This window comes from Limulus polyphemus, unplaced genomic scaffold, assembly GCF_000517525.1.
Source record: "Limulus polyphemus unplaced genomic scaffold, Limulus_polyphemus-2.1.2 Scaffold1973, whole genome shotgun sequence".
Lineage (NCBI taxonomy): Eukaryota > Metazoa > Arthropoda > Merostomata > Xiphosura > Limulidae > Limulus > Limulus polyphemus.
This window is the reverse complement of record NW_013667583.1, coordinates 156,068-169,276: the sequence shown is the minus strand read 5'-3', so window position 1 is coordinate 169,276 and position 13,209 is coordinate 156,068.

The window sequence follows — 13,209 nt, the reverse complement described above, 5'->3', positions numbered from 1 at the left end:
CTTGTCGCTTTGCTGGAGCTATTCTCCTTGGAGGGATCTTTATTCTATCTGTATATCTTTCTCTTCTTTTATTTGCCGGGCTTATATACTAAAAAAGAGGGCGTCCTAAACAAACTAGGAAATTGATGATCATTCGAGAAACTCCTCGCAAACGCCACCAGCGCCAATGCGCCAGCAGTGTCACGTGACTTCTGCTGTCGTAACAATATATATAGCTTATAACGCTAAACACAGGGTTTTGTTATCCGGTTGGTAATGAACAAATAATCAACTATGTAGCTTTGTACTTAACAATAAAAAACATTGTTTTATAAGTTGATTACTCTCGCTGTCAACAATATTCTCGTTTGTAAATCGTTCCCTTTGTTGTCATTGATTTGGTCAAGAAATCAAAAAGGTTTAAATTAAGGACGCATAATTTTGTGCACATAACCCTGTCTAACTTTAAATTTATGTCCACCCATGTTTTCACCTTTGAACAAAAATAGTAAAATTTGACAATGCATAACTTGGATCGAACTTTCTGCACTTGAAATAATTTAGGCATACATAAAATAATAAGTTGGTTCACTAATGGATTTTTAAAGGACACAGATTTTGAAGATAAAAACGTTCTGATTTTGTCCATAAAACAGAAAGAAACTAAAAAAAATAAAAAGTAAACGTTGTATAGCTGTAGCTTACACATAAGTTATATACCCCTAAAAATTGAAAAATGCAACTAGGGAAAATCTTATTATTATCTAACAAGTGTTCCACATAACAATTTGCCTTAAATGGCATAGATTTCAAATACTTTCTGAAACATATATACAACATTTAACTTATATGTGTGCAGAAAATCACAACTGTGGCATACTCCAGTACACAGATTTACCGAAAGGCAAGAGTAGGTACCGATAACTGGAGCAAGGCCGGTCCTAAGGGTTGGCAACGTGTGTCACCCGCACAGGGAAATTACACGATTCATCAACAGAAAAAACAACATTCTATTCTGGGGCATCATGAACTATCTTCCCTGCAAGAAAACACAATTAATTTCCAATTCATGAATTCAGGTCCGAGGCAAAGAAGTTAGATTTGTTTACTTTAATGCTTTTCTGTGTCCAAGTAGCGCACATCGAAAATTCTAAAATTTCGAAAAAAATTGTGTGTTAACTAAGATGGGTAGCAAACACACGGCACCATCATGTACCACATCTTCTTCTCCCTCCCCCTTTATTTCTAAGCTGACTCTGCCATCTCTAATTCTAAAACTACAAAAGAAAACAATCAAAAGTTAACTACATGATACTCAAGAAATCAAGGTAACTTGTCTTTGCACCATTAAAACCACTTGTCCAACGATACTAATAAGTTCTATGGCAAAACCAACACTACAAAAATGGCTTCATAAATCACCTATCCTTTCGTGTGGGAGTAGTTTAACAGACTATGCATGAAAAATAAACAAAGAAAGAAAATACCTGAAACAAAGAAGATACATGAAACTACCCTTTAACATTGAGCACATCATGATACAAAAATAAACTGCCAAAGATAACCTTTAACATAGAAAAATCATACATCACATCAATACAAAAATAGTTCTTTAACAAAGAAAATCTTACATGATATTAAACCCTTTAACAAAGATCAAGACATTGCTCTACATAGAAACATAAACCCTTTCATAAGAATAGCAAAATAAACTCTTCACTTAGCTAAAAAAAGAAGGAATGTATCTAAAAAATCACAGCTATTTCTGAACTCCTGTCTCCAGATCATTAGATAAATTCTGTGGCTTGTTCTTTCGAGGACAGACTTTCAAGAAGGAATGTGGGCCAAACTGGGAAAAGTTGACACATGTACATCATGAGTCACCATAATCAAGATCCACACTATGCACCAGTTCAGTAGAAGAAATGCACATCAGTTTGACCATATTGTGATGACTCCATTATCTCCTGGTAAGTCACACTAAAAAACGTCATTTATGATAACTTGGTACCAGTTAAAAACACGTCCTTTTGTCTGTCACTTTCCTAGCCTAGTTGTTGAAACTATTGTCACCTTTCACTTTCCATGATTTACTGGACGTCTGCAGGTCATAGGATTTGATTTCAACACTAATAGGATTATCCACAGCTGGTAGTTGAAACAACATAGCCAGAAAGGCTAAAAATTTGATCTTAATTGGCATATTTTGAGATTCACAATTTAGTGCCAAATGAACTCTGCTAGGTCAGAAAATCTCAGTCAGGTTTGAGAATATAATTATGTTAGGTCAGATAAACATAGCCAAAAGCGTGAGTTAATGTTGTAGAAGGCCTGGTCACAGCAAACCATTACTCATAAAATATCTTTTAGGAGAAGAGTATAAACATTTAAAATAACCTGTTGGTCAAGATCCATGTCTATAGTCTTACACGTGCTCGTGCTTGACTGACCTGAAGAGCACAATCCCTACTACATGCAGACAGCTCAACTGACACAGGTATCCTTGGATCTCAAGTTTGATTTGGATCCATAGCTATGCTCTCCCAGGTCGTCATTGATATGATGATGGTCCACAGCTATGCTGAATCCCTGCCATTTCCCCTTTAATACTACCTTGTCATTACACAAAATTGAGCCTGAGTCCAATAGGAGAGAAATAGAGGAGGGGCAAGACTACAAAGTAAGTTACCCACAAAAAGGACCAAAATAGATCGAATGCCACATGGGTACTAAGATGATTTTTTCTCATTGTTCATTATCACCAAAATCTCATCATCCTTTTGTCTTTCTTAAACTACAAGTTCAGTACAGAGAAGAGCAACTACACCTTGTGCTGATTTTTTATTTCTCACCTCCAGTGCTACCTGCACGGTCTGTATTTTCATGCATTATAACTGGCCATGTGCTGAGAAGTGTCAAAAATATATTCAAAAATTTGCACATTTTTGCAATGTTTCAATCTGTTGATTGAAAGTGTTGCAACATAATTAAATAAAGCTTTGAGTACATCAAGTTTAGATTTGTTATGTTACATGGTACTGTTTATGAATTTTACTTTTTATGATTGCTCTCTATTTCAACTGCTGGCAAAACAACTCGTGTTAGTGGCTTTCATCGACTGATGACACCCTGTGTCTGGTTCCTGGTTTGATGATGGGTTGCTATCATTTATGGAAAGGTTTACTGCCTCTCCACTGATCACCACCAGCCTCTTTTGCCAATACAAGCTGTCTCACCTACTGCTTACTTTGGTGAAGCTCATTCATCAAAGCACTTGAATTTTTCCTCTATGTGTGACACTAACAAGGGCTGGGGTTCCATTTATCTGGTGACTGAACTCCTTGGGGTCCTATAGAGACTATCCCATTTGGTCTTTGACACCCTAGGCTGCACGAAACTTTCACAATCTTCCGTCATTTAAGTTCTTATCATGTCAAGGTTAGATCTCAGGTGAAGAAATTTGTCAGCCTTTCTGAGTGCTCGAAATGGCCCTCCTACGTATAGGAGAAGTGTTCTCCTGGACCTTATCAGTCTACATTTTCTTAGGATACTTGGTGAACTTTCTGGGGTATCAGAAAGTCTGGTCACATACACACAATCATAAAGCATGAATTTGTATCACAATTATATTCATGGTCATGGCATCATAGCCACAGTGTGGTATATTATGATACATGGATTTATTGCAGAGCATGAGTAGGGTCTGCTAACTGGAAGTCCAATGGATATCAAGTAATACTGACACTCTGTAAACTCTGATTGAGCTCATCATCAAATAATGAGTAAAATATCAAAATGCAAAACAGCAATTCCTAATGGGGCAAAGAAAGACATAGACAAAAGCAATATACTAAAACAAAACAAAGGTAAATGTTTTTAATGAGTGTGACAGACTGGTGAAAGAGAGAGAGATAAAGAGAAACCTTAGTGATCTCTTATTCACAAGTGTGAACCCACTCCTCCTGGGTTTGATTCCTCACAGTGGACACATTATATAGCTCAATGTGGCTTTGCTAAAAAAAATACAAGCCACTTCCCTTAAGTTAAACTAAAACAAAGTTACAAAATGAAAATAAACCTAAAGCTAAAATGAAAAAAAAACAACAAAAAAACAAGGATATTCTCCAAAGTTAAGTTATGGACCCAAAACACAAATTAAGCAAAATGTTTAAAATGCTTCCAAAGTAAAAGTTAAGTTATCCAAGTTTTAAGACTCAATTTTAAAGTTAAAGTCTGAGAAAATGTCAGCAGAATCTGTCTATCAGGGGTAGAATCTGGCATTCAACACAGAAATATTAACCAGGTTAGCTCATCACCACAATTTGCACACGAGACATTCATCTACTCGTGATCAATCATAGGTCATTACTCGATTTGCCACAGAAAAGACAAACTTCTGCTCTGAGGCATCATGAGCTAACTTTTATGCAAGAAAATGTGGTTAATTGCCAATTAGTGAATCCAGGTCACAGGCAGAGCTAGCTTGACAAGAATATTTATTTGTTTACTTGAGCGCCTTTTCATCCTCAAACATAGTATACTGAAAGTACATATTAACTGAAAAAGTAGTAAACACATGATATCATCCTGTACCACACCGCTGTGTATTTATTTTGAATACAAAAGAAAAGCAAAAGTTTTATCTTCTATAACCAAAGATTAGAACGTGAACAAAATTTTGATATTTATTCATAAAAGTAAATACTGTGCATTTATGGAAAAACTTCTATGAAAAACCTAGTTTGACAATCAGAAGATAAAACGAACGAGGACTGTCTAAAAGAATCTAACCTTTATACCTATATCTATCTTCTATTATTTTTTCTAATAATTAGTTTCTAAGAAGACAAAACTACAGTATGTTATAACCCAGATATATATTTGGTACATATCAAGCATTGGTAAACACGATTGAAGCAAGTGACTTTATTTTAACTATTTAAAGTTCATATCAGGAAATTTCTTTTCCAAACTTGAAGACGGTCAGGCATGGCCTAGTGATTAGCGTGTCAGGTTGCATATCAGAAAGTACAAGGTTTGATTCTGTGATATGCTGTTGGACGTTCTCTACACTTTGTGTTGTGGGCACGTTATAAAAGTGACAATCAATTAGGAAAGGTTTCGCCTGAACCTTGGAATCACTAACTTAACTGTATAATAATTGAAATGTTGCTGTATTTTACTAAATACTAGTCTACTAAAACACAGCCAAGACTGGGTCACTTTGTAAAGACAAAAGGTCAGTTTCATATTATTGGATACGGTAACATGAGTGCAGTGCGCCCCGTCATTACAACTTCTGTAATGTTAGCCAGGCATAGTTGAAAGGTCAATATAATAAAAGAATCATATATATATAAATGTACAATGTTATAGGATTTAAGCTATTTAGTCTAAAAATTTATGTTTTCATGTTATAATTGGTAGTCATTCTAGAACGAAAGAAGTATAATTTATATTTCAATTCCTAATATTTTATGTTGGTTATGAGATCGGTCAAATCTATCGAATCCTTAGAGATTCGTTAGTGAAAATAACAGATAAATATAAAGTTTTTTTTTACGAAACGTTTGATAACTATCTCAACATTATAAAGATTTCGCATGTGAAATTTCAAAATTTTCTGGTGCATAAAAGTATTTTTAATCTTAAAATGAAAATTACTTCGCATGTTGCATATATATAACATGTAAAAAGAAAAAAATGGTATGAGAAAAACATTGCTTAACAAACCTTAAGAATTAATAAAAAAATTAGATTTTGCATATGAAAGCATTGTAATGTTAACTGATAATCTGCCAAATTTCGTTAATATTCGCTTACTAATTCAAAAGTTATAGCATGAAACTATAACAAGCACAAAATGGTTACGAGGTCGGTCTGACGGACCGAGCCCGTGCTGAAATGGTTAATAAGATATTCAGAAGTAATTGTATATCAATTGCAAAATAATAACACATGCAAAAGTAATTGTATATCAATTGTAGAATAATAAGACATTCAGAAGTAATTGTGTATTAATTGTAGGATAATAACACATGCAGAAGTAATTGTGTATCAATTGTAGAATAATAATAATACATACAGAAGTAATGGTATATCAATTGTATGATAAGAAGACATTCAGAAGTAATGGTATACCAGTTGCATCGTGATATGACACTATGAGATGTCTTAGGAATCACTGAGGAATTCGGGTCGTACGAACAACAAAATGTTTAGCATAGAAAACATAGGCAATCCAGTGATCTTTAGGCAGTGTTTCACCTGCAACGGATCGTTGGAAATAAATGAAGGATGACATGTCCAGAGAATGGATGTTTTAGGAGACTTACAAGAACACTTACCCTGAAATATTGCTGATTCGAGTGTGTTAAAAATGTTTGATTTGTGAATAGATTTTAAAAGTGATCAACCTGCTTCTTCCTTTAAAGTGCTTATTAGGTTTAGCTTTACAAATACGTACTAATAATCGTTGTAAAGAAAAACCAATTATGTAGTCATTTCAGCGAAAATATTCACTTCGAGACTTATGGTTATATTTGTTTCTTAATTACAACACGTTAAGTAAGACGATGGTTTTGTATAAAATAATATATAAAACGGAGGTAGTACTGGTGTTGTAGGACAACTTTGTAAATTCTATATAACACCATGTTCACTAAATGGAATTGCATGTAAACAAGAAGTACTGGTACACCAAAAAGGAAGATTATCATAAAAACTGTAAACCAAACATTTAAACTTATTTTTCAAAGAAGGTAATACTAAACTCACTCCATAAAAATGTATTTTTCAAGTGTAAATGTTTCAAAATATGTTTCTTAGAATGATTTTTGTTTGTTTTATATTTTCTCGCATACCTATACCTAATTTTAAACTGATAATCAACAGCACCCACCGTCAACTCTTGTGTGATTGGATAATGGGATTTGATAGTTACTCTTATAGCGCATACACAGTCTCAGAGTGCGAAACACTTTTGTGTGTGTGTGTGTGTGGCAGCTAAGTGTATCTCATGATGCAAAGCGAAGTCATGAAATTTCAAGTTATCAGATAAAAAACAAATGAATCAAAATAAATCTTGGACTGTTGATAAAGACGAGACAAGTTAGTAAATGAAGGACTTAAAAAAGGATCAGATAAAGTAGTTTTTAAACCCATCCACCACATGTATAAACAAATTAATTCTCTCGTAGTTTGAAATTTCCCAACTCGATGATGTACACAAACTTTCAACCACAGCTGTATACACAGGGTGTCCGAAAAATCTGGAACCACAGGTGAGTTGCAACTTTTTTTAATTCCAGAGCTTGATTGAATGACACTTTCTCCTGACATTGTATTGGCAGATGTGGTCCCCAGGATTGGACCCAAGATCTCTGGACTAGACTACCATGGATTTCTTTTTTCTGAGGACTGCTCAAGGCACGTGTGTACAAAGAGAAGATAAGGAACACCGAACGTCTTAGACAACGAATCTGGAACCATTGACAATGACACAAATAGCATGTGTTCAAAGACAGTGAAAATACCGTCTCCAAACTTGTTTCGAATTACAAGGACAGCGTGTGAAACATATTCAGTAAAATTCGCTGAAGTGCCTATGGTTCCTGACTTTTCGGACACCCTTGATATCCACATGTAGAGCGATTTGAGAATGTCCAATGCCACTGTCGGATACTCTGTACTCGAACCATATAACCCTGTATAGTCACATTAAACTTTTTATCAGATCGTCTCAGTGTAGAAACACGTGTTTTTTGTTTGTTTGTTGTTGTTGTTTTTTGCCTCAGAGTAGCAGGAATTGAGTTAATCCTTAAACTAAGCTATCAGACCTTATAGGGTAAGTGCCAAGCATAAACTTACCCAGAGATCAGAATACTATACGTGTAGTGAAAACCAAATCATTTGCATTTTAATACATGATCTATATAAATTAGTAGAAACAAAAAAATACATAGAGAACAAAGACGGACTCTGTTTACTTGGAAATAACAGTCCAGTCTTCTTATGTATAAGTAAGAAGTCCAATTCAATGCACGGAAAAGCGTTTTATAGCAAATGAGGTTGGGCTTCCTCTGCTTCATAAATTAATAACTGTCTTAGACAGTTTAAGACTTTTCGTAAATATGAAAAAAAAACTTTTTTTTTAAATAAATAAGATAGTAAGTTCAATCAACTGAATACTTTTTCTTTTCTTTTAAAAGATCAACACGTTCTTTCTAGTGTTGTTAAAAAAATTAATTTCTAGTAATGTCAACGCACTTCTGTATGGCGTGACTTGAAAACAAACTAAAAATTGGAGACAAATTATCTTGCATTACAAATTATACATGTCCAAAACTTCTATGAAATGTACTTAGGTAGGTGCACTTGACAGAGTGTACCACATTATTTCTGGCACTCATTGTGTCTACGACTCAAATTAGATAAATATGATTAATAATTTCTTGGTAACATAGAAAAAACAGAGTTAAAGAAGTGGTTCAAATTTATTATTTGATGCCTTTTATAACACATTTATTCTTTGAGTTTTCTGGAATTACTCTGGTGTATATTTACGTTTTTATGTGCTCTTTTAACTAGCAAATGTTTTAAGAGCACAAGAATTACCGAGGGGCACGGACCCCATAACGATTTTAAGCCCTTTTCTAAAATTACTTGTGGGTCCATGGCTTTAGTGGTTGCACAGTCCCAATGAGGCATCCACAAAAATAATTAATATTTCAATTAATCCCACTTATTACTGCTCAAGTATTCTATATGTTTTACATAGAAAATGGGTGATTTTATTTAGTTTTTTACCCTAAACGTTGTAATAAAAATTGCTAAATATGATGTAAAATGTAGCCCTACCAGTATAGTGGACGATATAAAAACAAACTGGTAATTTGAGGGTTAAATCTCAAAAAAGTACACAACATATAGTCATCAAAATAACTCATTTTTCAAATTATTAACGTGAAAGAAAAAAAAACAGTGGAACTCAAAGAGTAAAATTTAAATCTAAGTCAGCTTTCACGCTAGGAAATTACACCATGTATAACCATACTTATAACAAAAAATATTTCACATGGTGTTAACTGATATTACATTCCAAATATAAATAACTGCCTAATTTTTTGTGAGTTTATTTTAAAAACTGAGTGAGATTAGTAATAGAGAAAACATAATAGAGAGGTCGCCTCAGAAGTATACCACTCGCTTACGAAGATCGGCTAAAATTTTAATCATGTTATTACGTTTTACAGAAACAACAACTAGTCTTTAAATCCGACAGAAAATTAGATGATTTTTCACGATATAGATGGAATTAACTGGTCTACATGACAAATACTATAATTGTACACACAGTTATCGATAAAGCTATTGGGAATTAAATGTTTTGAATAACTCTTCATACCACTCTTTCTCTTTTTCTGTAAATTTTGAATTAAAAAAAAGGGTAGCTTTACGAAAGTTTGTTATGGTGTAAATAAAACTGTTTTTATTGTGAATTAAATGTATTTTTATAACAATAAATATTAACATTATTACATGTATCATCATGGAACAGATGGAAGTTTTATTAACACTGGTTGCATTTGTGTAATCAAACATTTTTGATTGGTTACTTCTACGAACACATAGCCATCTTTTACTATAATTGGCTACTTCTACGGCGCGAAGTTGGTATCTGTTGCTATAATTGGTTACTTCTCCTGACCCAAAGTTGGTATCTTTTGCTCTAATTAGCTACTTCTACAGTCACGAAATCTGTATCTGTCGCTATAATTGGTTACTTTTACTGACACAAAAAGAGATTTGTGTCTGTCATTATGATAGGTCACTTCTTCGGTTACAAAACTATCACAGAACAAAATATGTGTGCATGGTGGTTATTGGTTATTTATAAAGACACTAAGTCGTCACAAAAAGAGATAATTGTTGGTCATTATGATTGGTTACTTCCGCACACACAAAGCTGTCTCAGAATGTGTCTGTTATTAAGACTGGTTACTTCTAAGGATACAAAGATATGACAGAAAGTTGGTTGGTTGTTGTTAAACACAAAGCTACACAATTGGCCATTTGTGCTTTGCTCACCACAGGTATCGAAACCCGATTTTAACGTCATAAGCCTCCAGCTGAGCCACTGAGGGGGACGTGACAGAAAGAAATATCATCACAAAGTTTATGTCTTAGTGCATCAATACAGTCGAGGTTGTGACATAAATTTGTGTATCTTGTAAAATGAAATAATGCGATTCATATTTTGGTGTAATATCTCACAAAAGTTACCGTGATAGAAAAACCAAGGAGCATCTACCATTATATGTTTAAGATAAATCAAAGATACCGCTCTAAAGCCAGATGGTTACCATTGAGTTACAACCAGAGACATGAAGCATCAAGACACAGTTCGTTCATGTGAAAATCCAGCGAGAGGGAAGTACGCAAAGAGAACAAACGTTCTTTGTGCTTCTATAGCTGTTGTCTTCGTGTTTTGTATCAGATGTATGTTACCCTCAATTGTCGTCTGAAAAGAACTTTTAAAAGCAGCTACAAAAAAGAAGTGTTTTTCTTTAAATCTCTCTTGAACTTCTAGAAGCAGCTGCAATGAATAAACATGTTGTTTTTTAGGTCTCTCTTGCAAGCTAGACAATTACATCTTGCTCTGTTATTTAGTTTTTTGACTGGACTGTTTAGTTGTATAACTACAAAATTACCACACACAGGGCCTTTCATATAAATCTTTTCAACCACATCATATTTCCAATATACACTGCGTATCTAATGTAATAAATATAAATTCCCGTAGCCTTAAAACAGGGTTAGCCTTGGGCATTTTGCCGCTCTTGGCATAACTTTAAAATGTCGTCCGAAAAACATCTGCACCATTACTCTTTGTAAATATATATATACATATATATAACATTACATGATCAAAATGTCATAATCCCTAGTGTTTAACTTTGCTTGGCATAACTTTAAAATGTCGTCCCGAAAAACATCTGCACCATTACTCTTTGTAAATATATATACATATATATATAACATTACATGATCAAAATGTCATAATCCCAGAGTGTTTAACTTTGCTTTAACTGCTCTATCTGTGTCTTACTTCGGATTGTTTAGATTCAGAGGAACCTACTTTTTCTTATATTTATTTTTAATGCAAAGTACGAAGTACTTTTTTTAAAGTCTAATTTTTGGTTCTCCCGATAGCTTTTCGCTAAAAAGAAAATATTGAATTTAGCACAAGCTTGTTTTATATTTAACAAGTTGATTATTTTACATTATTTTGTCTATGAACACAGTTACAAAGTCAGTAAGTAATGGTACAGGATGTAAAACTAGGCAATTAATTGCTCATCTCATCTACCTCCTAAAGCCTCTCTTACTTTAAAATTAGTTTCATGACCACGACTCCATCCTTTTATATCAAAAAATGCTCTCATTATCTCTTATGGTAATTGGTATGTTTATAACGACATAACAACATTTATCACGACTACAATTATCATTCTGAAACTGCTTCAGCATCAGACCATTCCGAAAAGTCGATCTTACTTGAGTTATAATTTATTAACTTTAACTGCACCATAGAAGTATACATTGCCTGTTATCCCTTTAAAACAATGTGGCGTGGTACGATTATAGAATTTTCTGTATATACATACGGAGAGCTTAACACGATAAGAGATAGTGCGTGAGGTGTTGTCCAAAAGTCTGAGTTTAGAGGTTTTTACAATTTCCAGCGCTCGTTATTTGGGAGACATTCCCCAGAAATTGGTTGAAACCGATGGAGTTTCTTCTGTCTTTTGACAAGTAGCGATACGATATCTCTCAAACTTATCGATATTGCCATTAAGTTCTATTTTGGGTTCAAGTTAACGCGCGGTTCCACTTATCATTTACTAGGTATGGTTTCCTATTCCACGTTCCCGTTGTCTGCTAATCTTGCTGACGTCTTCGTTGTCATGTCCATGGTTTCCACGAATTGTTTAACGAGTCGGATGCCACCCGTATTGTTCTAAGTGGAAGTGTGTAAAGGCTACGACAATGATCTTTAGTTTACGACACAAAATATTTCTCAACTTAAACATACATCCCCTCCAATAAATAAGTAAAACATAAGCATGTAAAGATATAAAAAAATGCCTTTCCTTAACGCCTTTCTTTTTTTTTATGTAAGATAGATAGTTTACAACTCATTGAAGATAGAAGTCTTTGAATACACATGTAAAGCTCGTTGGCACTTATAACCTTGTTATTTGTCTCTTTTTTTTTTCTCTCACCTCTGTTCAAAAAATACAGTTGGTAATTGTTATGCAGCTTTAAAGGTATGTGTCGTATTATTTGTGTTTCTTGAAAGTTTTTGTTCATTATGAGTTTCATAATTCAACTTATTTAAAGCTTTTCACATTTTTACATTATGTCATATTTTATTGTCTATTAATTCTGTATTTTTGAACCCCGATGAGTTACTAAAACCCCGGGTTCGATGCCCCGCGGTAAACAGAGTGTACATAGCCAATCAGAGATGTCGCTAGGTGCTTAAAAGATTCAGGACTCGTGGCCATAGGCGCGGGAATTTTTTGCTTTTCAGTGTGATATCGATCATCGTTTTCTATTCTGATTTTTCAAGACACTAACTGGGGATTCGGGGCGTTGTCAATTAGAATCGGGGCACGGACCCTGTGCTATTGCTCAGTGACACCTCTGTATCCAATTGTGTTAAGAAACCAATATAAAAAATTCTATTTTTTAGAGTTTTCAAAGTGCATGTTGCTCTTACTAATTGTGAACAATTTATCTCGTAGAAAATTTCATAACTTGAGATAAATTTTCGTGAACACTCGTTCGTATATTATATTTTAGTAACGTGTTATATCAAACTTAACTAAAAGTTACACAGAACTTCAACTGTAACCCTATTCAAAATGCCTCGAATGACGAGTATAACTTTTTTTTCTTTACTAGAAAACAAAAAACTGAACACTGTGTAACAATTCTTAATACAGACTGTATTACGGGACGTTTTAGTCTGTAATGTTTTTTTTTATCCCTTTTCTTTAACAGAATCTGACTAAGTAAACATTTTATATTTTACATACTTTAGATACTGAAGCGTTTCCTGTTTTATCCACGACTTTTTAGGAAACAGGCATACGCTCATCAGGCTATACAGAATTGAAAAAGTGCAAATTTACGAGTTTGATCAGAGTGAATGATCTCCGT